Genomic DNA, 24910 nt, shown 5'->3' on the forward strand with positions numbered 1-24910 from the left:
GAATGAGTTCAGAGTCCAAGGCCACATGATATATGAAAAAACTTCCCTCCATCCCTCAGTCAGTCCTTTTGCTAAATTCAGCTCCTCATACCAGAGCCTACTTTCTTGCAATATGGCTTTTATCATGTCCCCTAACACACTTCAAATGGAGCACACACACACCCCAAGTATGTTTGAATTATCTACATTCAATTTTAAACACACTTTCATGTTCTTGGCCACTCTTTTGTGTGGATAGAGTAGAATTTTAAGGAAAGAACTGTTGCCTTGCTTCATACTTTAATATAGCCAAGCATCAATTTCAGCCCAACTAGGATGGCTAAGATGGCCTATTATTACCTTTCCAGTTCAGTACGGTAACTCCTCCTTTACTCGTCTATTTCCACACCTAGACTGTGAGCTGCAATAAGGGAGGAGACTAAGCCAGGTCTCTTGATCACCAGGACCATCTTACATTCCAGTACCCAGCATGGTCCTGCACACACGGCAGATGTCCATAAAATATTTGTTGAATAACTGACAAAGGAGAATTCAAAAGGATGCCATAAGTCTATTAAATAATAAAAGAGTTTCAATCATTTAAATAACTGTCAACAAGCTGCTTTCAATAATAATAATAACCATTTAAGAATTTCTTCATAAAATGACAATGTATCTTATTTAATAAGCATGCAGTAAAAGATAACAATATTGGATAGAACTCCAAGCACGACCTCACCAAAATGTCGGGTTTCAATAGCCTATTCATCTTTGTATCATCTGTGAAACATCAATGTTTCGTACATATAATCAGAGCCCTTCCTACAAATAATTTGTTTTTTCTTTGAAGTGAAGAAGACAGGGAACCTAAGGAGGATTATGTCTAAAAGAAGAGGGGGTCAAGGTCTCTGAAGAGGAATGAGCATTAGAGTGTAAAGAGGCATCTATGATTTTTGACTACAAACGAATGACATGCAAATTTAGTGCAAGTTATATGCAAACCAGAGTCTATTATTCCCAGTACACAGCCTATCTTCCCAGTAAGCAGTCCTTTCTACAATAGGACTGTTGTAGCAAATAACAACAATAGTAATATTAATCTCTGCCAACATTGTAATCAATATGTTAGTTTTTCCATGGGACTAGGGGAATGAGACATTCCCTGAAATGAAATCCATTGAACAAACAAAAGACAAAATGCATTGATTTTCCTAAGTGACGCGTGGGCTTGAGTTTGTGAACAGGGCAGGCAGTTCACACCAGAGCTGAGGTGTCCTGGTACTGTTCACTTGGGGGCCATATGCGCAGGACAACAAGCCTCCTCACAATGGTGTGCCAGTGTTTCCTCACCCGGGCGCAGAGAGAGAGTAGCGATGACTACCCTGTCCCTGGCCTCCTGCTGGGCCTGTCAACAATGGGACCACTTGGTACCAGCTCTGAGGCCCCATGGCCCTGAGAAGGGACCACCTCATTTCCCATGGATGAGAATATAGTCTGCAGATGTCCACAGTCAAGTCACCACCCACCTAGATTGGATTGTGACATAATCTAGAGATCCCCAAAGTCAGCCTTTCAGAGAGTGCACACTGCTTAGATAACAGCCATTTTTCTAAGGCCATGTTTGTTAGACAAGTGTAATACAAAGATCTTCCGTTCTGTATTTGGTCTTATTGAACCTTAAGGAAAAAGGGACACACAAATGCCTGAAATTATCTTAGCCCACTCCCCCCAAAAATACAATGCTCAGTACGAGGGATAATGCATCATATTTACAATTTAAAAAAATATTTGTATCGTATGTTCTTTTAAACATTTCCACATGAAACCGGAAATGTAGACAAAACTTGACCATGCTGTGATTTGACAGAGAAAGAGAGGCTGTCTGTCTCCACAGGCTGCTGGATTAACAACCCTGACAGAACTGATGTCAATTCTTTTAAGCAGCTAGCCAATTCAGCTAAACAATAAGTCATTTAAATAAATGATTGGTCTGATTATCTCCTTTTCAATGAATTAACTGGTTTCTTGATGAAAATGCTCAAAGGGGTCTGATATTTTAACGTTGGTAGATGTAAGGCTGAGTCTTTGTTAACTTTTCAAAACGGAGAAAGAGAAATCAAAACTGCCTGCCATACATTTTAGGAGCCTCTGTAGGTAAAATACACCCCCACAACCACCAGTACTTCCCATAAAAAGATTTGAAAACTTTCCCACCCTTTCACTTCAACTGTTCAGTGCAATACCATTACAGAGCTAAATGTCTGGTGCTGTATGATCAATGTCTGATTTTAGTAAGTGGTAAGAAAGGGGATTAAAATAAAATATATTGGGGCTGGCCCCGTGGCTTAGCGGTTAAGTGTGCGCACTCTGATACTGGCGGCCCAGGTTCGGATCCCGGGCGCACACCAACGCACCGCTTGTCCGGCCATGCTGAGGCAGCGTCCCACATACAGCAACTAGAAGGATGTGCAACTATGACATACAACTATCTACTGGGGCTTTGGGGGAAAAAAAGGAGGAGGATTGGCAATAGATGTTAGCTCAGAGCCAGTCTTCCTCAGCAAAAAGAGGAGGATTAGCATGGATGTTAGCTCAGGGCTGATCTTCCTCACACACACACAAAAAAAGAATTTAAAAAATAAAAAATAAATAAAATATATTGTGGAGCAAACCATTCTCTTCCACAACTCAAGTTCCTACCTTGGCCTGTAAAGCAGGAGTTTCCACCCTCCCTCCCATTCCTGTCATCATCCCTGCCCAAGGGAAGGGAAGTGACCTACCCAATTAGTGTGGTTGGGACATCTAGGAAGCGGGAACTGAGTGTGCACGGCACAGCCTCTGTCTCTGCCTTTCTCCCAGTCTGTCACTCAGAATGGCCCGACCTCAGGACAAACACATTCTCTGCTCCCACATGCAGAAAGTGGCCTGCCCCTGCGGGGGAGACTCACAGCCTGTGATGGTCCAGCCTTGCCAGCAAGGGGATGGGTGAACTCAACTCAGGGGCCGGGATTTAGGAAGCCCACTTGGCCGCAGAGCTATGCTGTGACCTCTAATCAGGTTTATTAGTAATCAAGTTTAGATATTGATCTTCTATCTTTCTGTTGATTCCAAACTGTTGAGGGGAAGAAAGGGACATTAATTATTGCCCCTCCCAGAAAATCCAGTACGTTTAAACTCTAATTGTCTGTTACAGTTAATATTTTTATTCTTCATTTGACTTTCTAATTTTAGCAGCAGATTAAGGCTGAACACAGGAATGAGAAAGCCTTGAATCTCTCTCTACAAATATTGGTGTGCTGGTGAACATTCAACAACCAGCTTTCTGGGAAGACAAAGTCCTGGTTTGTAGTATTTGATCATTCTGTGGTGCGAATACTGCCACCATGGCTGGGTGACATCACTGCCATGGGCAAGGGAGGCTCACACTGGGCCCTCACAAGCTAGTACTAACTGGCTACAGCACACCACTACCTATAAAGTATGCGGAATTTCTGTTATTTCCTGAAAATTAAATTCCAAGGATTATTGTGCCACTTTTACAAACAAACTACCACTTTGTCATCTGTTGAAACTAAATGACTGCCATGCTTAATATCCAGCTATCTGTTAAAGAAGAATCACCGACTTCAACATCCAGTTCAAACAAAATGTCGTTAGTTGAATCCTCTTTCCCTTCTTCCCTACATCTTTTCTTTTTGCCTTCTCTCTTCTTTCTTCTACAAGTCACACTGTTTGGATGTCAGTAGCAGCAGCAAAAGCCAGACTGTCAAGCACCATTCACGGCAATTTGAAAGATGTTGATGCCAATGTTCACCTAAGTTAAAAGCCGAGACACATTAAGAGGCATTAATACTTGTGAAATCCCCTAGCTAGGTCCTCCTGAAGTCTGGAGAGAGAATGTTGTATTGGAAAGAATAGACTTGCAAGTGAGACAGAGCTGGGTTTGAATGCTAGCACTGATGTTTACTGGCTCCGCCACCCTGGAAAGGTGGTTCCGTGACACATTGTGGTCTGTGACACATTCTCTTCCTTTCCTGAGGAAATGCCCCTGGGAAAGAAAAAAGGAAGATAATCTGGTCAAATGTCTTGTAAGCATGTAGTGAAACACCTCCAGGCAATTTTGTGGAGGGAGAATGCTTATCTATGGAATGCTTTGGGTAGGATGAAACTGACCTGTCTAGGATTGATTACTATGGTAATTGAATATGCGATTTATGGATTTATGGAATTTTGCTCCCTAAAAAATGTTATGTGATCTACGTAACCCTTGGAGCATTGGAGACTCCAATGTGTGGACTGCACACATCTCTTAGAGACCCTGTCTGTTAATCAGGGCCAGAACTAGTCCCGCTGCAACAAGAAATGACCAGGGAGCTGTGTTGGTGGGTGCCAGACTTCTCCATGCTTCATCTGTGCCCTGATGTTATGTGTCTTGCTACTGTGTAAGACGTTTGATCCCGGGAGTCTGATTGGATCATCTGACCCTTGTGTTAGCTCACAACTTTAGCAAGTTAGTTAATCCTTTGGTCGTCAGTTTTCCCCTCTGTAAAATGGGGATAACAATGATTCTCTCTCATAACCATTGAGAAGAATAAACAAAATAAGACATGGAAAGCACCTAATGTATAGCAAAATATAATAAATGTCACTTTGGGGGCCGGCCCGGTGGCGCAAGCGGTTAAGTGCGTGCGCTCTGCTGCGGCAGCCTGGGGTTCGCTGGTTCGGATCCCCCGGCGCGCACCGCTGCACCACTTGTCAAGCCATGCTGTGGCAGCGTCCCATATAAAGTAGAGGAAGATGGGCACGGATGTTAGCTCAGGGCAAGTCTTCCTCAGCAAAAAGAGGAGGATTGGCATCAGATGTTAGCTCAGGGCTGATCTTCCTCACAAAAAATAAAATAAAATAAAATAAATGTCACTTAAATCCTCTATCTCTGACTCTCCACTAATGACATGATGTTTTTGGGTATAGGTGCTGAGTCTCCAGGATTCATTCTGTGATGTTGTGATTTATAATAAGAATTAAATATTTGGTCTTTGTCCATGGGTTCCTGGCTCACAGCTCCCAAAACCCTTGGAATTTCCTAAGCAGTAAGAGTAATGGGAACATTTTTTGTTAGAATATTTGATCTTTTGTCCTCTGTTCCTGAAATTACTTCAGAGCCATAATGGTGAAATGGGTGTCTTCTGCTATCTTTTTACAAGCTCCTTTCAACCACACCAGAGTTTATGGTAATGAAGCCACCATCTGCAGAGCCAGCACCATCCACACAGCAGAAGCCTGTGATGGTGAAGAGGAAGCGGACCCCAAGACCTCCCAAGCACATGACCCCCACCTCCAAAAGCGACAGGTGTCAGCCGACTTTTAAGGGAAGGAAGGAAGAAAACAACTCTGAAACATATCCATCAGTTTAAAAACTTTTAAATTATTAAAATAGAAGATTTCTGAATTAAAATTATTTCTAACATCACTAAAATTTTGTAATAACATAGATGTGCCGGTAAAAGTCAAGTAAACTTGTTTCCCTAGGCATTTACTCAACAAGTATTTATTAAGCACCTACCACATGCCAGGTACCTGCCAGGCCCTGAGACTAGACAGGTGAACCAGACAACATGGTCCCTGCTCTTTCGTATTGAGTTTACTGTTTGGTAGAGAAACCGCCTTTAAACAAATATCACACATGTAAATTTATTATTACAAATCCTGTTTAGTGCTGAAAAGAGAAAGTACAGACAGGAGGACTATTTTTATATTGGGGCTCGGAGAGTGACCTTTAAGCCAGACTCTAAGGACTGAGAGTGTTGGCCAGGAGGTAGGTGGGGTGTGTGGGGAGGTGGAAGGAAGAGCCTTCAAACAGCAGGAATAGCATCAGTATTTTTTTTTAAGCTCCCTGGTTAATTCTAGTGTTCAGGCAGGCTGAGAACCGCTATAGAGATAATTTCCTCCTCTGTGATTTCCTCTTCTCTTGGCCTCTTGGTCTCTGTGCCTCCATGCTGTCTCTGTTTTCCTTCTCCTTCACTGGCCGCTTCTTTTTGTGGTTTCTTTTGCTGGTTCTGTGTTCTCTACTGATCCCTACATAATAAAGCCCTACAGGATTTGCTCCTGTTCCCTTTGCTCTCTCTCTCTCTCTCCTCTCCATGAACAACTTCATCCACCCATGGCCTTACATACAATCCATATGCTGTTAAAAAAAAATTCAACTGAGTTAATTTTAAGGATCTTATTAGCTTCATCCAATGATTCATGAATCAGGCAGCATTCAGTCTAGCAGATAGAAAGGAGCTCCGCTGAGCTGTATACAATGAAAGACTTTTAGAAGCAGAAGAGAGGAGGAGCAAGGAAGTTATACTAAGCAAAAAGTAGATTGGTTATTGCAAGGTTACTTTAGGGGATGGCAGGAGTCTCTTAGGCAGATTGCCTAACTAGTGCTTGCTGATCAGGCGATTCCTGATCGACTGGTTTAAGATTCCATTTCTGGGAGAGCCAAAACTGTAATTAAGTTAAATCTCAATTTGGTGACATGGGCCTTAGTGACTCCATTTTGGGCCTGTTGTCTTGTTTTTAACAATGCTGACAACTTCTGACTCCCTTCAGAGCCCCAGATTCAAATATCCAACCATGCGCTTCAATCTCTACTTGGGTATAGGCACAAACATGCCTGACTTAACATGGCAACATTGAGCTCTCCATCCCCATCTGCCACTCTCTCCTATCTGCTCCCTCTCTAGAGTTCTGCATTCTAGTAAGTGGGCCCACCACCACCCAGTCAGACGTGTCAGAAACCTGTGAATCATCCTCGACACCTGCCTCTCGCTCCTTCCCCTCCCCCTGTATCCAATCAATCACTGAATCTTGTGCAATCCGTTCTCAAATGCTTCTGAGTATTGCCCATTGTGCTAATGATGAAGTCCCATCCTACACCAATTATACCACAATCTCAGGGAATTCGCCCAGGCCTCGATACTCTTTTAAATGCTCCCTGGGTGATTCTAATACGCAGCCATTACTGAAAAGTATTGGCTACCTTGTTGAAAGCTGTTGAAAGTTCAAGTAAAACTCCTCTCAACAGTGGAAGGTCCTTGGTGGCCCAAGTACCACCACTTCCAGTGGCTGGTAAGGCTGAAGTCTGATGGGAGGGAGTTGAAGAGTGAATGAAAGTGAGGAAGTGGTGACCAAATATGGAGGTAATTCTTTCTAGAAACTTGGCTGAGATCAAAGATACTGAATGGTAACTAGAGGTGAGCTTGGTTTTTTACCTTTGGCAATTCAAAAAATGTGTAGGATTTGTACTGATTCATCCATGAGATGAATTATTCGTTAAATATAAGATTCTGGTAAAGTCAAAATGCCCAACAGAAGGTAGTGTGGTGCAGTGGGAAAGCCCTGGATTGTGTTCAGCTCTCCAATAACATCCTGGCTCTGCCACCTTCTAACTATGTGCTCTTAGACAAATAAGTTATCTAAGCCTCAGCTTTTTTCTCTTTAAAATAGTGACAACAACACTTAGCTCACAGGAGGATATTGCAAGATCTAATGAAATAACATATGCAAAGAATGTGTAAGACCATACACATCAGTTTCCAAGTTCTCCTCTAGTCCTCTAGTGCCCTCAAGTGGCTTCCTAGGTGGCCTAGAACCATCTATCATACCCTCCTCATGGGCATCCTACTATAATTTGGTCATTTCCTGAGCCTCTACTCTACCACCAAACTTCGTACTCTCTTATCCATCCCTTTACTCCCCAATCTTAGTCTAGCTACACACTTAAGCTAGATAAACTGATGCCAAAAATGAGACACATCAGCATCCCAGATAACATAAGTGCATTGCTAATGGGATAAACCTTAATATAAGGGTTGACTAACATGCAAATTTCAAACACAAAGGCCAGAAAGAGATGGCTATTGAACTGAAGGAACTGTTTAGCACCCCCAAAATTATACTATGCAGAGTATTCCAAGAGTATTCCAAGCTCCTAGTTTATCGCACATTTCCTGACTCAATATCCTCTATTTAACACAGTTCCACTGGGGTTATTCTTTCTGTGACATGGCTCCAAACACATCTCACCACTCCTTGGCTCAAAATCATTTACAGGCTCTTTTCCTAATCCCATCCTACCCTCCTTCAGCTGGTAGATCACTCTTTGCCAGTGTTCCCATCCATACCACTGGGGTGGGGAGTTGTTAGGACCAAAGAATATAATATATTCTCACACTTCTTCCCTTCCTATAGAGAGATCACGGGAGAATTTTCTGAATGAGACTCTGTTAAGGCTCCAAAAGTAAAGAAAGATATTTACTTTTGTGTTGGGGATGGGGGTGGGGCGAGGGTTGGAGCAAGCTTTTTCCCCTTCATTTTTGTTTTTTGTGAGGAAGATTGGTCCTAAGCTAACATTTGTTGCCAATCTTCCTCTTTTTGTTTGAGGAAAATTATCCCTGTGCTAACCTCTGTGCCAATCTTCCTCTATTTTTGTATGTGGGATGCCAACACAGCATGGCTTGTTGAGGGGTGTGTAGATCAGCTCCCGGGATCCAAACCCATGAACCCCAGGCCGCTGAAGCTGAGTGCGCAAACCTAACCATGATGCTACTGGGCCAGCACCCCTGTCATTTTTTAATTGAATTTTTTATTGGGAAAATTGTAGATTCACATGCACTTGTAAGAAATAATACAGACAGATCCTTTGTACAGTTTCCACCAATGGTAATATTTTGCAAAACTATAGAATAATATCCCATCCAGTATATTGACACTGATACCATCCACCTTATCAGATAAAATATCCTCTTTTATCTGTAGTCATTCATGCATGTGTATGCATTAAGTTCTACACAATTTTATCACCTGTGTGGGTTTGTATATCCACCACCACAGTCAAGATACTGAACAGTTCCACCACAAGGATCCCTCATGCTGTCCCTTTTATAACCTCACCCACCTCCCTTCCCCCCCACCCCAATCCCTAAGACCTAGCAATCACTAATCTGTTCTCCATTCGTAAAATTTTGCCTTTCATAAATGTTATGTAAATGGATCATATAGCACGTAACCTGTTGAGACTGGCTTTTTTGGCTCAGCATAATTCCCTGGAAATTCATCCAAGTTGTTGCACATACCAACAATTCAATCCTTTTTATTGTTAGTAATATTCCATGATAAGTATGTACCATGGTTTCTTTAACCAGTCGCCTGTCAAAGAACATCTGGATGAATTCCAGTTCTTGGCTATTACAAATAAAACTGTTATGAACATTTGTGTACAGGTTTTTGTGTGAATACAAGTTTTCACTTCTCTGGGGTAAATGTACAAGAGTGCAGTCGCTGGGTTGAATGGTAACTGCATGTTTAGTTTGTTAAGAAAATGCCAAACTGCTTTCCAGAGTGACTGTATTGGTAACGTGCCCACCATCAATGTATGCGGGATCCATGTTTTGACTTTCAGATCTCCTTTTAGTCCTTGTTTAGCCAAGATGTGCTATCAGAAGGTAGATGGCTCTTTAACGGCCCTCACTCATGAAGCTTCGTGATTAAACTTGGAAAGCAGGAAAGTAAATAAAAGGAAACTGCTACTCTTCTGGATAATAATAATAGCTGACATTTATTGAGTGCTTACTGTATGCCAGGCACTGTGCTAAAGGCTTCTATGTATGAATCCATTTATTACTCACAACAGCTCCATGGGTCGGTTCTATTATTATCCCCAGTTTGGAAGCTGAGGCTTAGAAATAGAAGTACCTTCTCCTCAGTACACAGCTAGTCAAGTGGCAGAGCTAGGATTTGAACTTAGGAGGCTGTGCTCTCAACCACTACACTATACTGCCTTCTGTATAATAATGAAAGAAACATTTCTGTGTTCTCAGAAGCAGCTGTGCAGGTTACATTGTAGTTATAACAATGTTTATCTTTTTAAATATCAATGTAGATTTTACTATGTCTGGGAATTAAAGTACATCCTTGTAGTGTGTGTGTGTGTGTGTGTGTGTGTGTGTGTGTGTGTGTTTGTGTGAGAGAGAGAGAGAGAGGGAGAGAGATTCAAAAGGGATGCATTGATTTTCCCTTAAAGGCTGCACACAGCCCCAGCTGATGTCTATTCCTATCCCCTCCCCCCCACACACCGCTGTCAACAGGAGCATTAATAAATACAGCACCCTGGTCCTCCTCTGTGACTTGGAGGGACAACAACATATCCTATGTAGCATGAGAAAGGAATCAAGAGGAATTCACCCATAATATTTCAAAGTAAGTAGAAGGTCTTGGCAAATGCTTTCCCTGTTGAGCATGAGCAAGAGGAAAATAAATGATACAATGATTATGCAAACATACTACAGAAAAAAAAAATCAAAAGGAAGAGCAGATAAGAAAAAGCATAGAAAAGACAGGTGAAGGACCCAGTCTGAAAGGCTGTATGACTCAAAAATTAGAAGAAATTCCCTGCCAGTGTTTTACCCTATAGAAAAACTTAAGCAGATCTCAAAGAGGAAATGCTAGAACAACAGAGGTGAAGAGGGAAACAGCTGAGCTAAGATACAACTCGAGGACCAAAATAACACCATGAGAGAACTAATCAATGAGAAAGATCAAAGATCAAATAGGCTGAAAATAGAGCTGCAACACTGACAGACAGGGAAGGCTTAGTATTGTCATTGCACATTCAAAAAAAAAGGATAAAGGATTTTGACAATTAAAGAGGAAGTAACAGATGTGAAGGAGAGATGGGGATGATCCTATGCAAGGATACTTGGTGTCCTTGAAGTAGAGAACGAGAAAAATGAAATAGAACAAAGTATTTTAAAAAGAAAATTTCCCTAAAACTAATAAAGAAGTATTTTGCATATGAAATAGGCAGTTTGTGTTCCAGGCAAAACTGATATAGCATAATTAAAACAGATACATAGAGGGAGGAGGTCGAAGGAATGACTGGGCACATGTGTATGGTGATGGATGGTAATTAGTCTTTGGGTGTGAACATGATGTAGTCTACACAGAAATCGAAATATAATGATGTACATCTGAAATTTACATAATGTTATAAACCAATGTTACCTCAATAAAAAAAAAAAAAGAAGACATTTTAAATTAGTAGGCTACCTAGTTAAATTACTTAACAAAAAAACCAGATACATAACCTGGCTAGGTTAATTACCTCTGGGATTAAAAGGAAGAGTTAGAGGAATCAAGGTAGGAAAAACACGTCATCTACATGAGAGAACAAAGTTAGACTGGCTCAGACATCTCCAAAACAAACACTGCCAGAAGACAATGGAGCTTTGTCTACAAAATCCCAAGGGAAAGAAAGTGTAATTTAAGAACACCCAGACAGTTTTGTTGTTGGAAAATAAAGGCAGTAGGTACACATTCTCAAACATGAAAGGCCTTAGCCGATATAGCCCTTCTTGGGAAAAACTACCAGAGATGAAATCAAGCTACACAAGAAATGAGTGGCCACGTCAGGAAAAAGCACTGGAATTATACTTAGGATGAAAAGACGGCAGTGCATCTAGTGGGTCGTTCAGGAGTTAGACCCCCTGGGTTTCAATCTTGGCTCTGCCAATTCTCATTTTTGGCCTCAGACAAATGATTTAACCTGCCTCCTCAGTTGCCTTACCGGTAAGAGGAGGATGATGATGTTGTGGGTGTCAAATGAAATAAAACATGTAAAGTTCTTAGCATAGTGCCCAGCATTAGGTGCTACTATTATAAAAAATCGTTAAAACATATAATTATAAAAATATAATAGCTCCAAAATTTTAAGGCTTTTTATAATCTTTTATAATGTTTTTTTCTTAACCTTAGGGACTAACACCTCTGCAGTAAAGAAAATTTTAAAACTCTGAACTCGAAAGGTGGACAAGAAATTGATAAGATGGATATCTCTGGGGAAGGACACTGGGGATATGGGAGACAGAGGGGGAGGGAGAATTTTCACTGGTTTTTCACCAACACGTAGCTTTTGAAATTTGTACCACGTGAATACATTACCTATGTTTTTTAAGCAATTAAAATTAAAAAACATTTACCTAAGATTCCATAATTCCTTTCTTTTTCATCACAGTTTCTTTTTCTTCTCTTTTTGTTCAAATAGAATTAAATTTAATGCTTTAATGTAAATCAGCGTGCACAGTATGGTCCCATTTTTGCAAAATTATTCCTAGCCAACCAGCCCTCCATCTGTATATATGCAAAGTAAGAGGTCTGAAGGGATACCTGATGTTAACAATGGTTTTTCTCCGAGGTGATGAAATTTGGGGTGTTTTATTCTTATTCATATTTTTCAAAATTGCTTGAATTTTTAAATGAGTATATATCATGTTTAAAAAGTCATTGTTCTAAATAAAGAAAGAAAAATTGTTACCTGGGTTGACAAGAAGAACAAGCATCTCACAAGGGACTGGGCTCTGAGCGCCAAAGTCACCCCAGAGGGTCCTGCTAAAACTCTGGTTATACAAGTTTATGCCCTAACTCACGATTTAGTAAATGTGCTGCCAGGGGCTCATTATGTCCACTGTGTACCTTGATGACGCTTTAAGTGAAGGCTGGTGCCTGAGCTACCCTCCACAAGCTGGGCTACCTGCTGTTTCCCAATACGCCTTGTTCCTGGTGCTCCAGCACCCAGAATGCCTCCACCTCCCTGACCCCACAATCACATCTTTCCTCAAAGCCATGGCAGAAACCATGTCTTCCACGTACCTTCTCCTAACCTGTCCACTTGATTTGCCCCTTTGAAGCCCCATAGCACATTTTAACTATTTATGGCAAGTCATTCATTCAACAAATGTTTACTGAACACAAACCATAAGCCCTATATATATTGGATTGTATACATGTCTTATCCTCTGCCGTAGAACAATTACCTGAGGGCAGAAAGCATATCACACTCATTTGGTATTTCTACAGCAACCAGCATAACACCTTTTAAAGAAAGGTCAAAAAATGTTTGTTGGATAATTAAATAAAGGAGCACTTAATAAGTTATTTGTTGAATTGAACTGATTACTTTATTCTCATACATTTTTTGAAGGTTGGAAGTCTTTTAGCTTTAAACATCAAGTGAAGGCCTTCAGAATTATGTTCAATTTTTCTAAAGAGCAAATGTGCCCCCTTTTTCTAAAAACACAGGCATGGATCAAAATGCTTGAAAAGGTGTAAGGTCCAAATGGCTAAATAATAGATTAGCGGTCTTTATTTCCATCTGTTTCACCCTGAGGAGGTAGGACAACAAGCCTGAAAACCCACACAGGGAGGACAATTTCTCCCTGGTCCCCCAACCCCTATGGTCCAACATGAGTTCAGAGACAGCTTTCCAAAATGAGTTCACGTTACTCAGGGTTTTCATCTCTTAACTGGGCTTTTTCATCACAAAAAGCTACATTTCTCAAAACCCAAATAAAGCTAATTTGGTACATACGATAGTGTGTCAGTGATGAGATAATGTGAATAGAATTTAAACTACAGGCCTACAAATACAAAATAATGTATATTATTAAAGGAATACCTTTATGAGACAATGAGGATTATACGTGGAAACTATTTGCCTTTGGTCTAGTCAGGGCTGTCTTTCCAAAAATAGGGTTTGTTGAAAAATAGTTTATATCCCTCTCTCTTTCTCCTTCAACAGGGAGCAAGAAATAATGTGCTGCCACCTACTGACAACTGGATGAAGTGTACTCAGAACACATGAAAAGTATTTCATTTTTTTAAAGTGTCAAACCCAAACTTCAGAATAAGTGTTTATATTATTTTAAACATAGTAATTGACACCTGCAAGATTCTTAGCTTTAGGGGGAATAATCATCATGCAAATTGGTGTAATTGAAAAAGAAAATCAATAGATGTGCGTGAATGATCACACAAATTTAAAGATGAGAGGGCTCAGCCGAATGCTTCAGTGGAGGACTGAAGTAACAGCTGAATCATCCCATTAACAAGAAAAACGGATGAGGGAACATAAGCATTTCTATACTAAGACAAACTGGTGGTCCAGTCAGGCCAGCGTTATGTCACCAAGGAATTTTGTGCAGGAGGGATACGGTCCTCTGTATGCTATTCCTCACAGGGAGAGGGACCTGTTCTCAAACAGCTCTGTTTTTCCCTAGTGACCCTTTACACATCTATCCAGTGAACCTAAACCCTTCCTGAAAGCTTGTTTCCAGCTGTCCCACTCTTTGGGTGAGCGAAGTTTCCCGGTCAACTCACAATGAATCACCCACACAGAGGAGATCAAGGACTTGAACTTTATATTTACCATGTACACCTCGCCTTGTATGCAGCTCCCCCACATGGTCAGTACTTTATCAGTCTTAGTTGAATGAATAAATAAGTAGAGCCTCTTTCTATTTCTCTTAAATTTTTGATGACTGAGCTGCAAGGAATGCGTCAGAATCCTAGCATTCCAGGATTCAGTACACATCGTCCTGTTTATATTTTGCTTTGATTATTTGGATATTTCTGGTGAAAAATTAGCTTGGGCATGATTTACTAAGATAACTCCTCAATTTTCCACTTCAGTCAACGTTATTTATCAGTTAAGTTTTTAGTAAATTGTAAACTGAAGGGTCAAACTTGTCTCAGTGCTGAAGGTTGATTTTCAATGTATCATCCAGGGGCAAAACCCAGGAAGAAAGTTGAAGAAGAGCCTGTACCTAATTAGGAGGATTAGAAAGAGCTTTGAAAACAATTAGCTTAGCTTTCCTGATTAAAAGAAAATTATTTAGTTTGGGGAGGCACTTGCCCTTCTTTAGTCTAGTAGAGCTGGACTCACATGGCCAAAGCCAGAGAGGGGCTAAGCAACTTTACATTAAGTTCATTCCCCCATAATCACCTGTTTACATTGGCCGGAAACCCAACAGATTATGGCCTGGATGTCTGCTCTGTTCAGGGGTCCTCAGCTCTAAATTGTGCATTGATTAAGAAGATACGCATAGACGTGGGGCAGAGTCTGACACCTGGAACCATCGCAGTTTTTCTAGGAACTTTGTATCAAACCAGCCAATTTAACGCATTCCACAATGTATAAGTAAGAAGAGCTCCTGCGTTAGAAGAGGAAGAGTTCTAACCAGTGGCAAAAGATAAAGTGAACAAACGATTATAATATTTGAAGCTTCATAGGATATGAAGGAGGGCAAGACCACAATGGTTGGAGAGATAGTGAGCGACACCATGAAGGAGGTAAAATTTGAATAGGTCTTTAAGAATAAGTAGAACTTTGCTGTTCAGGATTTGGGTGGGGAGAAAAAATTCACAAGTGACATTTAGGAGGCTTTAAATATATTTGTGAACAGGATGTGTTCCATTTGGCTACCATGAGCCTAATCTTTACCGCCAAAAAGTGGCAACTAAGTTGAGATGGCAACATAATGTACAGGCTCTGAAATCAGGTGCCTGGGTCAAGTCCTGGCCCCATCACCTGTTTGCTGTGTGACATCGAGCAAGTTATTTAGCATCCCTGGTCCTCAACTGCCTTTTCTGTAAAATGAGGACAAGAGAAGAGCCTACCTCATAGTTGTTTTGAGGATTAAATGAAAGAATTCATTTGCTGCAATCAGTGCCTGGAATACAGTAAATGCTCAATAAATATTAACTATTATATTTGGTGAGTCCATACTTGATTTACTCAACAATGAGAGCTATCAACCTTTTCTGAACAGAAGAGCAACATGTCGAAAAGTTGAAACTTTACAGCAAGTAATTTATCAATGAGACTTAGGATGAATTAAAGGAAACTGAAGAAGCTATAGTTAAGGATACCAGACAGTGAGATTCTGCCACTGTCCAGGTGAGAAGTAATGAGAATCAGAATTATGGGTAAGGTGGTAGAAGATAGAAGGAGGAGGAGCAGAAAAGAAGGGACAATTTTGAATAACTTTGAGAGAAATATTGATAGGACTGAGTGTGAAGTGTTAAGGGAAGGGCAGGAGTCAAAGGCAACCCTGAGCCTTTGGAACTGGAACTAGAAAAGCATTAGTGAGGAAAAACAGAGATGAGAATAAAGTGGTTCCGGGGAAAGTTACCCAGGTGGAGGTCCCAAGAGACAATCACAACTTTAAATAGAGACCTCAGAAGAGAAGTCACATTTAGATTAAGTATCTTCAGTGTAGGCGTGAAAGTGAAGCCTTGGGTGGAGATAAAATCAGTGAGGATGTGAAGGTTGCCAAGATCAAACCATTTGACTCAAAATTCCCTGTTCTTTCTACCTACATGAATTCATATCTGTCAGTGGAAAGAGAAAGGGGCTTGTATATTCCAAAAAGTGAGGTTCAACTCCTGAATTTTCCATCTACTGGTCACGTGTCACTTTAGGAATCAGCTTCCTCATCCGGAAAATAAAAACAATGCCAATACTTTCCTCACAGAGTTATTCTGAGTATCGAATGAGGTCCTGGTCTCTTTCCGGCTAGTTCAATGTGATCATCCTCAGATGTGAGATGAAATTTCTCTTCCTGAAGGTCCATGATGCTCTGGGCTTGTTCCTACAAACTCCTGTGCCCACAATCTCTTTTCTTCACCAGTAAGCACTCGAACTCAGCTCTCCCAAACCTTCCAAGCCCTGGTCAAATTCTACAGGCTGCTTTACCAACCTCTCCTGACTAACTCTAAACCCCCTGTCTGTGGACCCTCTGCCTCACCACCTCCACTCTCACACAAATTCAGATGCTTCCACCCAACGGCAAAAGATTATTCGTTTAACTCCCTCATTCTCTCCTTTTCCATTTTGTTTTTTCTCTCCTTTTCCATTTTCATTTCATTACAAAAATTCTCATCCCAGAGTCATATCTAATCTTATCAGTCACATAATTACTTAGTTGCCTGTTAGTTAACCCTCACCCTAATACAAAGTCAGCATTCTCCACACCCTCATATGCACCACACACACACACTCACACATATACATGTAACAAAGTTATTTTTTCCATAGGAAAAAAGAGCTATTGATCTCAGGTTATCTCTACTCTTTGGTCATGGGAGGAGGAGAAAGCAAAGACCCCAACATAAGTCAGTTGGTCTACTGGTTCATTCTCCCCTTCTCCCATCTTATGCAACAAATTCTATGCAAGTAGTTTTTGAATCTGCTTAATTTCACCTTGAGTGGGTCCCAGGACCTCTGTAAGTGATATTATTTCTACTTACAAGACAGCTCAACAAGGCTTCTTCAAATTTACTGTAAATTGCTACAGACTTGGGGTGTCTTTCAGTTTCCAGGAAAGCCAGAATGCTCCTTTCTGTACTCTCTCAGTATAGTGACCTATAATTTCAGAATCTTCTGCAGCCTGTATTTTGTTTTCCCTGCCCATTCATTAGTTTGACAAATGTCTGTTATCACCTGAAGCATTTACATTCCAAGCCTAAAATCAGTCTTCTACTCAGTATCTCTTTGTTCTCTGGAAAGCATCTGGGTCTTACCAATGGATTTTCAAGAAAAAGCACATGTTACGGTATATCGAGTATAGTGAAGGCCTGGATTCTCACTTCAGACTTCAACACAAGCATCAAGTGTAGCCTTGACACATATTTTGCATCATATCATAATCAATTGCGTGTGTTATTAGGCACTTGTTATGGGCTCTGCACTACTTTATGTGATGTGGGAAATGCAGAAGTAGAAATAAGGACCACATCTGCTTGGAACATGACTTTATACCCAGCCCCTGGTTTAGGGTCTGGCACATAGGAGACAATAAAAATATTAACTGAACGAGTGAACAGGAGCTCTGAGAAAACTAACACATGAGAAGCTATAGAGGATGACACAAGTTAATCCACAGTTAAGGGCTCCCTTAAGTGGTGGTGCAACTATAAAGAATATAGGAACTCAGAGAAGAGAGAGATTAATATGGACTGAAGTCATTATGGTGAAGCATGCACCCAGCATTTCAGGTCAAGTGCTATCAGCAGAAGCCCCGGAGAGGGGGCCTGCATTTCAGATGGAAGAGAACGATCACAAGTGAAGGCCAAAAGGTAAAGTATTGAGTCAGTGAAGAAATTGGCTAATCAGACCAAGAGAGACATGGAGTAGAGTCCAAAATGAGGTTAGATAATCAGTGGGACCAGGTAATAAAACATATTTAAAGACAGAGGAATCATCAGTGGATCAAATGCCAAAGTTTGCTTTTTAGTTTGTTGTTTGGAATTCAGAATGGTTTTTCATATGAAACAAGGCTACAAATTGTGATCTAACTCATGAGTAGCCCTAACATACACATTCTGTCTTCATGAGATGACTAGATCAGTCCATGGTTAATTATCAAACACGTCTGTTCTTTCTTGGAGAGTTTTAGTTTTCATCAGCCTCTTAGAAGAACACTGGAATAAGTTCAGCTAAGCCCCAGGGACAACTCAGCAATTCTTTTAACCAATCTTTAGTCAGCTCCCCTTCCTTCAGCCCGTCAATGACCATTTCAAACCTTCCTCAGTCCCCTTAAGATCCTTGCCACTGTCCCTGGTAGCAAATGACTTGAACCATCACTTTTTGATCAAATAAAAACCATCAGTGAATTTCTTCAATGTCTCATATGCCCCCAAAAGTGTATATATTGCCCTTCTTTTTCATTTCTTTCCCTCCCCCATCTTCTATCCTTGACCTTTCCCCTTCTTGACCCTCCTCTTACTTCCCTCCTTTGCCCTCCTCGTCTCAGTCTATTCACCCTTCATCATGAGCTCCCCCATATCCACAGCTTCAACTACAAACATATCAATATTCCTTAAATCTAAATCACCAGATACACTTTTTTACTGAGCTCCAGATTCCCCTTTATAGCTACATATAAGAAATTCCACTTAGAAATACCACAGAGACTTTAAACTCAACATATCCAAAATGTAACTTGCCATCTGTGGTAGGCAGAATAATTGCCCCTCAAAGATGTCCACATCCTAGTACTCAGAACCTGTGAATACATTAGGTTACATGGTAAAAGGGAATTAAGCTTGCAGACTGAATTAAGTTTGCTAATCAATTGAATTTAAACTAGAGAAACTATCCTGGATTGTCCGGGTGGGCCCAATGTAATCACAAGGGTCCTTAAAGGTGGAAAAGGGAGACCAAGAGGAGAGTTAAAGGGAGAAATGCCTAGGGAAGAATGGTCAGAGAGATGCCATGTTATTGGCTTTGAAGGTGAAGGTAGTGGGGAACATGAGCCAAGGAACGTGGATGGCCTCTAGAAAATGGAAAAGGCATGGAAATGGATTCTTTCCTAGAGCCTCCAAAAGGGAACACAGCCGTGCCACACCTTGATGTTAACCCAGTAAGACCCGTGTTGGATTTCTAACCTAAAGAACTGTAAAATAACAAATTCCTGTTGTTTTAAGCCACTAAGTCTGTGGTAATATGGTACTGTAGCAATAGAGAGTTAGTACCCCATCTCTACCTCAAATCTCTGCCCTCATGTATTTTGTTTATTTTGGAGAGTTAATGCTTTTATTGGTCATATTAATTTTTTCTCTCAGAGGATTTTGAAATGTCTATAAGTTCATAGAATGTCAAAGTAGACTATCTTTATACTGTTAAAATTCCAAGGTAAAAAGATGAAAATAACATTCTTAAATTTAAAGAGGAGGGGTACAGAAACTTGGTAATACTCCTTCAGAATATTCAAAGTAACACTTTCACATAACTATTTTCTCTAATAAAATTTTATGCATGCTTATTTGTTTTTACTTAATTTAACACAGTAAGGAGAAGGATAGCATTCTTTTCATTCGCTGATAGATTTGTAACACAAAGAGAATGAATATTGTTTTTCCCTGCATTTTGAAGCACACTAGATGAAACTGAGACATTTAATATGTTGCCTACATTGATATCTGCTTATCTAAAATCTATTCCTTCAGATTCCTTATAGTTTTTCAGTGCACCCTTCTCTTTAAATTAACTATCTTTCTCAGAAAATAGTTTCTTTCTTTGCATAAAAGCCATCTTCTTTTGTTTCAGTTATTACAACATTGAGTGGCTACTCATTCTCTTCATCTCTACGTTTGCATTTTTTACTTCTACCTATCAGTATTTTTGAGGAAAACAATGAAATAGGATTGTGGAAAGATGGTAGACCAAGAAGACATGGAGACTTCTTTCTACAGACATTTAGAAAACAAAAAAAAAGTAAATGTATATCCGAGCTTGCAAAAAAAAAGATGTGTGTATGTTGGGGGAGGGTGGTAAATTCCAAGTGCAGAAATGAAGCAATAACTGAAAACTAGGGTAGTAGTTACACAAGCAGATGCTGTGATACTCTGGGGAGTGTTTACTAGTCTCCATAATCCTCTTTGTCTTAACATCTCAAGGAGTCACAGAAGATGAATCCCTTAGGCCTATGTGAAGTGGGGTTGGAACTGAAATCTCTGTATAAAAAACACAGGATTCTCAAGGGACTGCCCTTCAGTGAAATTGCATTCTAGAAAAGCAGGGAATAGGCAAGAAAGCTATTCACTCTGGGTGAAAAAAACATGTTGCTGAGAAATCAAACCCCTGGTTCTATGTTTGCACAAGCCTAGGACTGGAATCGCACAGCCCTCATGGTCAAGGAATTCTCATGCCAGGAAATTAACATTAAAAATTGTCCCACGCTTCCCTGTGTGTGAAGCACACACAGCTACTGCAGAGGCCCACTCCCACAGCACTCCTCACATGTGCTTGTCAAAGAACAAACAAGCCCACAATGCAAAAATAACCAAACACAAGAAGAAACAACACGCCATTAGTGAGTGTCAAAAGACAAACAAGATGGGGCACACACCCCAAGGACTTGAGATGAAAAAACAACCAGAAAAAGACTGTCAAATCAGTAAGTTTAAGAGTATTAGAATCATATAATAAGTCATCAAAATACTAAGAAAATAAGATCGTAAAAGGAAAAAAATGGAGATTTTACAGAGCACTAAATAGAACTTCTAGGAAGAAAAAAATATAGTCCTTGAGGACTAATAAAACATGATAAATTTAACAGAGGCATTTGTGTGTACTCCTGAAGCTCCACCAGAATGAAAGCAAAGAAATAAAAAAGGCTCAAACATCTAAGGACAAGACATCGGGAGAGAAGACGACATTTGCCAACAGAAACTTTAAGCTGGAACTCAGATCAACGAATGGTAATTGACTGACTGGGTTGGAGAAAAGAGAAACCCAAATCTGTGGTGTTGGTGGTAAGAGGAGACTGGGGGGAAAAGGAGAAGCTAAAAGGCATGAAGGTAACTCAAGCCACTGAACCCCAGAACGTCTCAGAACTGAGAGCACCAGGACTTCTGAAGACAGGGATAGCAGAGTGCCTGAAGGAAGGAGGAGTGGTTGGATTAAATCCCACAAATACTCATCTAACACCAGGTAGCCAAGCGACTACCTCTGACTCATCACACAGAAGAGTGAAAGTTAAACCAGACAAGCCTGGACTCATAGACACCAGGCACTGCTGAGAGCACATACTGAAACCAGGAGAATTAACAGAAAGTTCACATGCTGGCCAGTGAGACAGCCCTTCCTTCTAGTCCTCTGCCTCCCGACCCCTGGGCAGTTCCCAGAATGCTGGCATAAGTTTATGCACACATCAAAAACAAAGAAAAAACTATAAAAGGAAAAATAACCAAAAAATACAAATTACAAGGAACAAAAATTAGGCACATAGCAGATTTCTCAACAGCAGCATTCATGGCAGGGTGACCAACCATTCCAGTTTGCCTAGGACTGAGCAGATGCCCAGGACTTGGGACTTTTTAGCACTGGAACCAGGAAAATCCTCATAAACCAGGACAAGCAGGCCACCCTAATTCAAGGTCAGAAGATAACAAAAGAGTATCTTAACAGTGCCAAAGAAAAATAACTGTATACTTTGAATTCCATATATGTCTCAAGTATCTTTCATGATTGGGAACCAGATATTTTCAGACAACTATGACCAAGGGAGTTTACTGTTCATAGAGCCTTGCAAAAAACTACTATAAGATATATATTTTAGAATGCAGCAAGTTGAGCCCAAAAGGATGGAGTGGAATTCAGAAGCTATTATGAGCAAATAAATTGTTAAACATCTAGTTAATCTAAATAATCATAGACTGTATAGAATAGTCATAATAATAATGACTAATTTAGAGGATATAAAAACATGATGATAATAAAGTGATAAAAATCACAGTGGAGTAATAGGAGTCCTTGTATCTTTCTAGGAGTGGAGTAGAGATGTTGATTAAATTAGACATTAAGCCAACTATGCATGCTAAAATTTTAATAATGATGAACAAAAGATTAGACATAGAATGTATAGCTTCCAAATCAATGGAGGAGAAAAAAAGTGGTAGTGGGGGTGGCGGTGGATACAGACAACTCATTTCAGTAGAATGAAGAAAGGATGGGAGGGAGCAAAGAAAAAAGCATCATAAATAGTAACTGAAGTTAAGGTGGCAGAAATTAAATCCTTACATTTCAGTAATCAAAATAAATATAAATGAACTAAACTTTTCAGTTAAAACATAAATTATAAGATTGTATTATATAGCTATACAGTGCTTATAAGATACACACTTAAAACGTAAGGACATGGAAAGGCAGACAGTAAATCTGGCAGTCATCAAAAAAGGTAGTACTGTTATACCAAAACCAGAGGAAATAAACTTTAAGGCAAAAGCATCATTAGGAAAATGGTCAATAAGCATATGAGAAGTTCTTAACTTCACTAGTAATCAGGGAAATGCTAATTAAAACAATGATTAGATCCCAGTCTACATCTTATCAGACTGGCAAAGATTGATGCCTGATAACAAGGGTTGGAGAGGATATAGGAAATGGGAATTCATAACACACTGCTAGGGCAAAATGGCGATATTTAGTAAAGCTGAAGATGAAAACTCTTTTAATCATATACCCTAGAGCAATTTTGTCCAATAGAAATATAATGTGAACCACATATATAATTTTAAATTTTCTAGTAGCCACATTAAAAGGATAAAAAGAAACAAGTGAAATTACTTTGAATAATATTTTTATTTAACTCATATACTCAAACATTATCATTTCAATATATAATCAATATTAAAAAACTTTGAGGTATTTTATATATTTATTTTGTACTAAGTATTCAAAATCTCGTATGTATTTTATAATTAGAGCACACACAATTTGAGATTTTATTTATTTTTTCCCCCCAAAGCCCCAGTAGATAGCTGTATTTCACAGCTGCACATCCTTTTAGTTGCTGTATGTGGTACGGTACACCACCTCAGCATGGCTGGAAAAGCGGGGCGTCGGTGCTCGCCCGGGATCCAAACCCCGGCCGCCAGCAGAGGAGCGCGTGCACTTAACCGCTAAGCCACGGGGCCGGCCCGTAGAGCACACACAATTTGAATTTCAAGTGCTCAATAGTCACCTGTAGCTAATGGCTCCCATTCTGAACAGAGAAGTCCTAGAGAAATTCTTACACTTGTACCCAAGGAGAGATATGTACAAGGAGTTTTGGCAACAGTTTTTTGAACGAAGAGAGTTTGTGTGTGTGTGTGTATGTGTGTGTGTCAGAGAGAGAGAGATAAATGGATAAATAAATGATGATTCAGTACAAAATAATACTATTCAACAGTTAAAATAAATGAACCACAGCTACATGTACAAATATGGATCATCTAAAAAACATAATCATTAGTGAAAAGAGAAGGTTACAAATAGATTTCAGTGTAAATCATCATATATATACAAATTTAAAACATACAAAACTCCAGTATATATTGCTTGTGGCTAGATAAAGTTATAGTATCAATGCCTGGGATCGATACACATTAACTTCAGGAAAACAATTATCCTCGGGAAAGGAGTGATGGGATGGGAAAATAGGACTTTCAACATGTGTAATGTTCTATTTCTTTAGGAGAAAGATCTGAAGAAAATAAGGGCAAAACATTAACATCTATTCAATCTCATCGATGGGTATATGCAATGGATTAAAAATGGCCATGAATTCTTTGACACTCCTGCCTTCAATAGATGGGGCCCTAGGTCCCCTCCTCTTGACTCTGGGTGGGCTCTGTAATTGCTTTGACCAGTAGAATACTGGACATAACGCTGAATCTGTTTCCAGCACAAGGCCTTAAGAGACTGGTAGTTTCCACTTTTGTCTCTTGGAATGTTCCCTTTGGGGGAAAACCAGACGTTTGACTACCATGAGATCACCATACTGTGAGGAAGCCCAAGCTAGCCGTATGGACTTGATGTATAGAGAGTGAGAGAGAGAAAGAGATGGCCAGCCAGCCCCAGCTGTTCCCAAGCATCCTAGCACAGGTACCAAGCAAGTTAGTGAAGAAGCCATTGTAGACATAGGCCCAGCAGGTGCAACATGAAAAGTGAAGAACCCAGATGAAAGATGAAACTGAAGCCCCAGATACATGGCCCCAGTTAAAACAGTTGGAGCCACCATCAAACAAGCTGAAGCCCTGTCAAACAAGCCATCCCACTGTGCTCTGCCAGAATTCCTGATCCACTCCGTCATGAGCATAGTTACTGTTTTAAGTCACTAACTTTGAGGATGGTTTGTTAGGTAGCAATAGATAATGAGAACAGCACTGAATAGTTTATATATTTTATATTTATATATATTATACAGTTTACAGTAGTTAAAATAATATATTGTTGTCTGTACTTTGCATTTAAAATAACTTATACTTACATTTCTTAAAAATTTTAAGAAAAAAAGAGAAATAAATCCGCCAGATTTTCTGAAGAAGATTAAACAAATCAGAAGGCCAGAACTGACAGAGCCAAAAACATAGCTATCAGCTGTCTTGCCAAAATTAATGAAGTCCTTAAACACTGGGTTTCCTTTTTCTTTGCAGACATAGCTTCAATATTTTGCTCTTCTGTAGCCACAGTTGTGTTGTTAAGATACGAAAGTGCCGCTTCTTGCCGAAGTTTGAGTAACTCCAGCAGCGAAGCAGCCAGGGCTCCAATCAAGATTAATGTGTT

This window comes from Diceros bicornis, chromosome 17 (assembly GCF_020826845.1).
Source record: "Diceros bicornis minor isolate mBicDic1 chromosome 17, mDicBic1.mat.cur, whole genome shotgun sequence".
In the NCBI taxonomy this organism is placed as follows: Eukaryota; Metazoa; Chordata; class Mammalia; order Perissodactyla; family Rhinocerotidae; genus Diceros; species Diceros bicornis.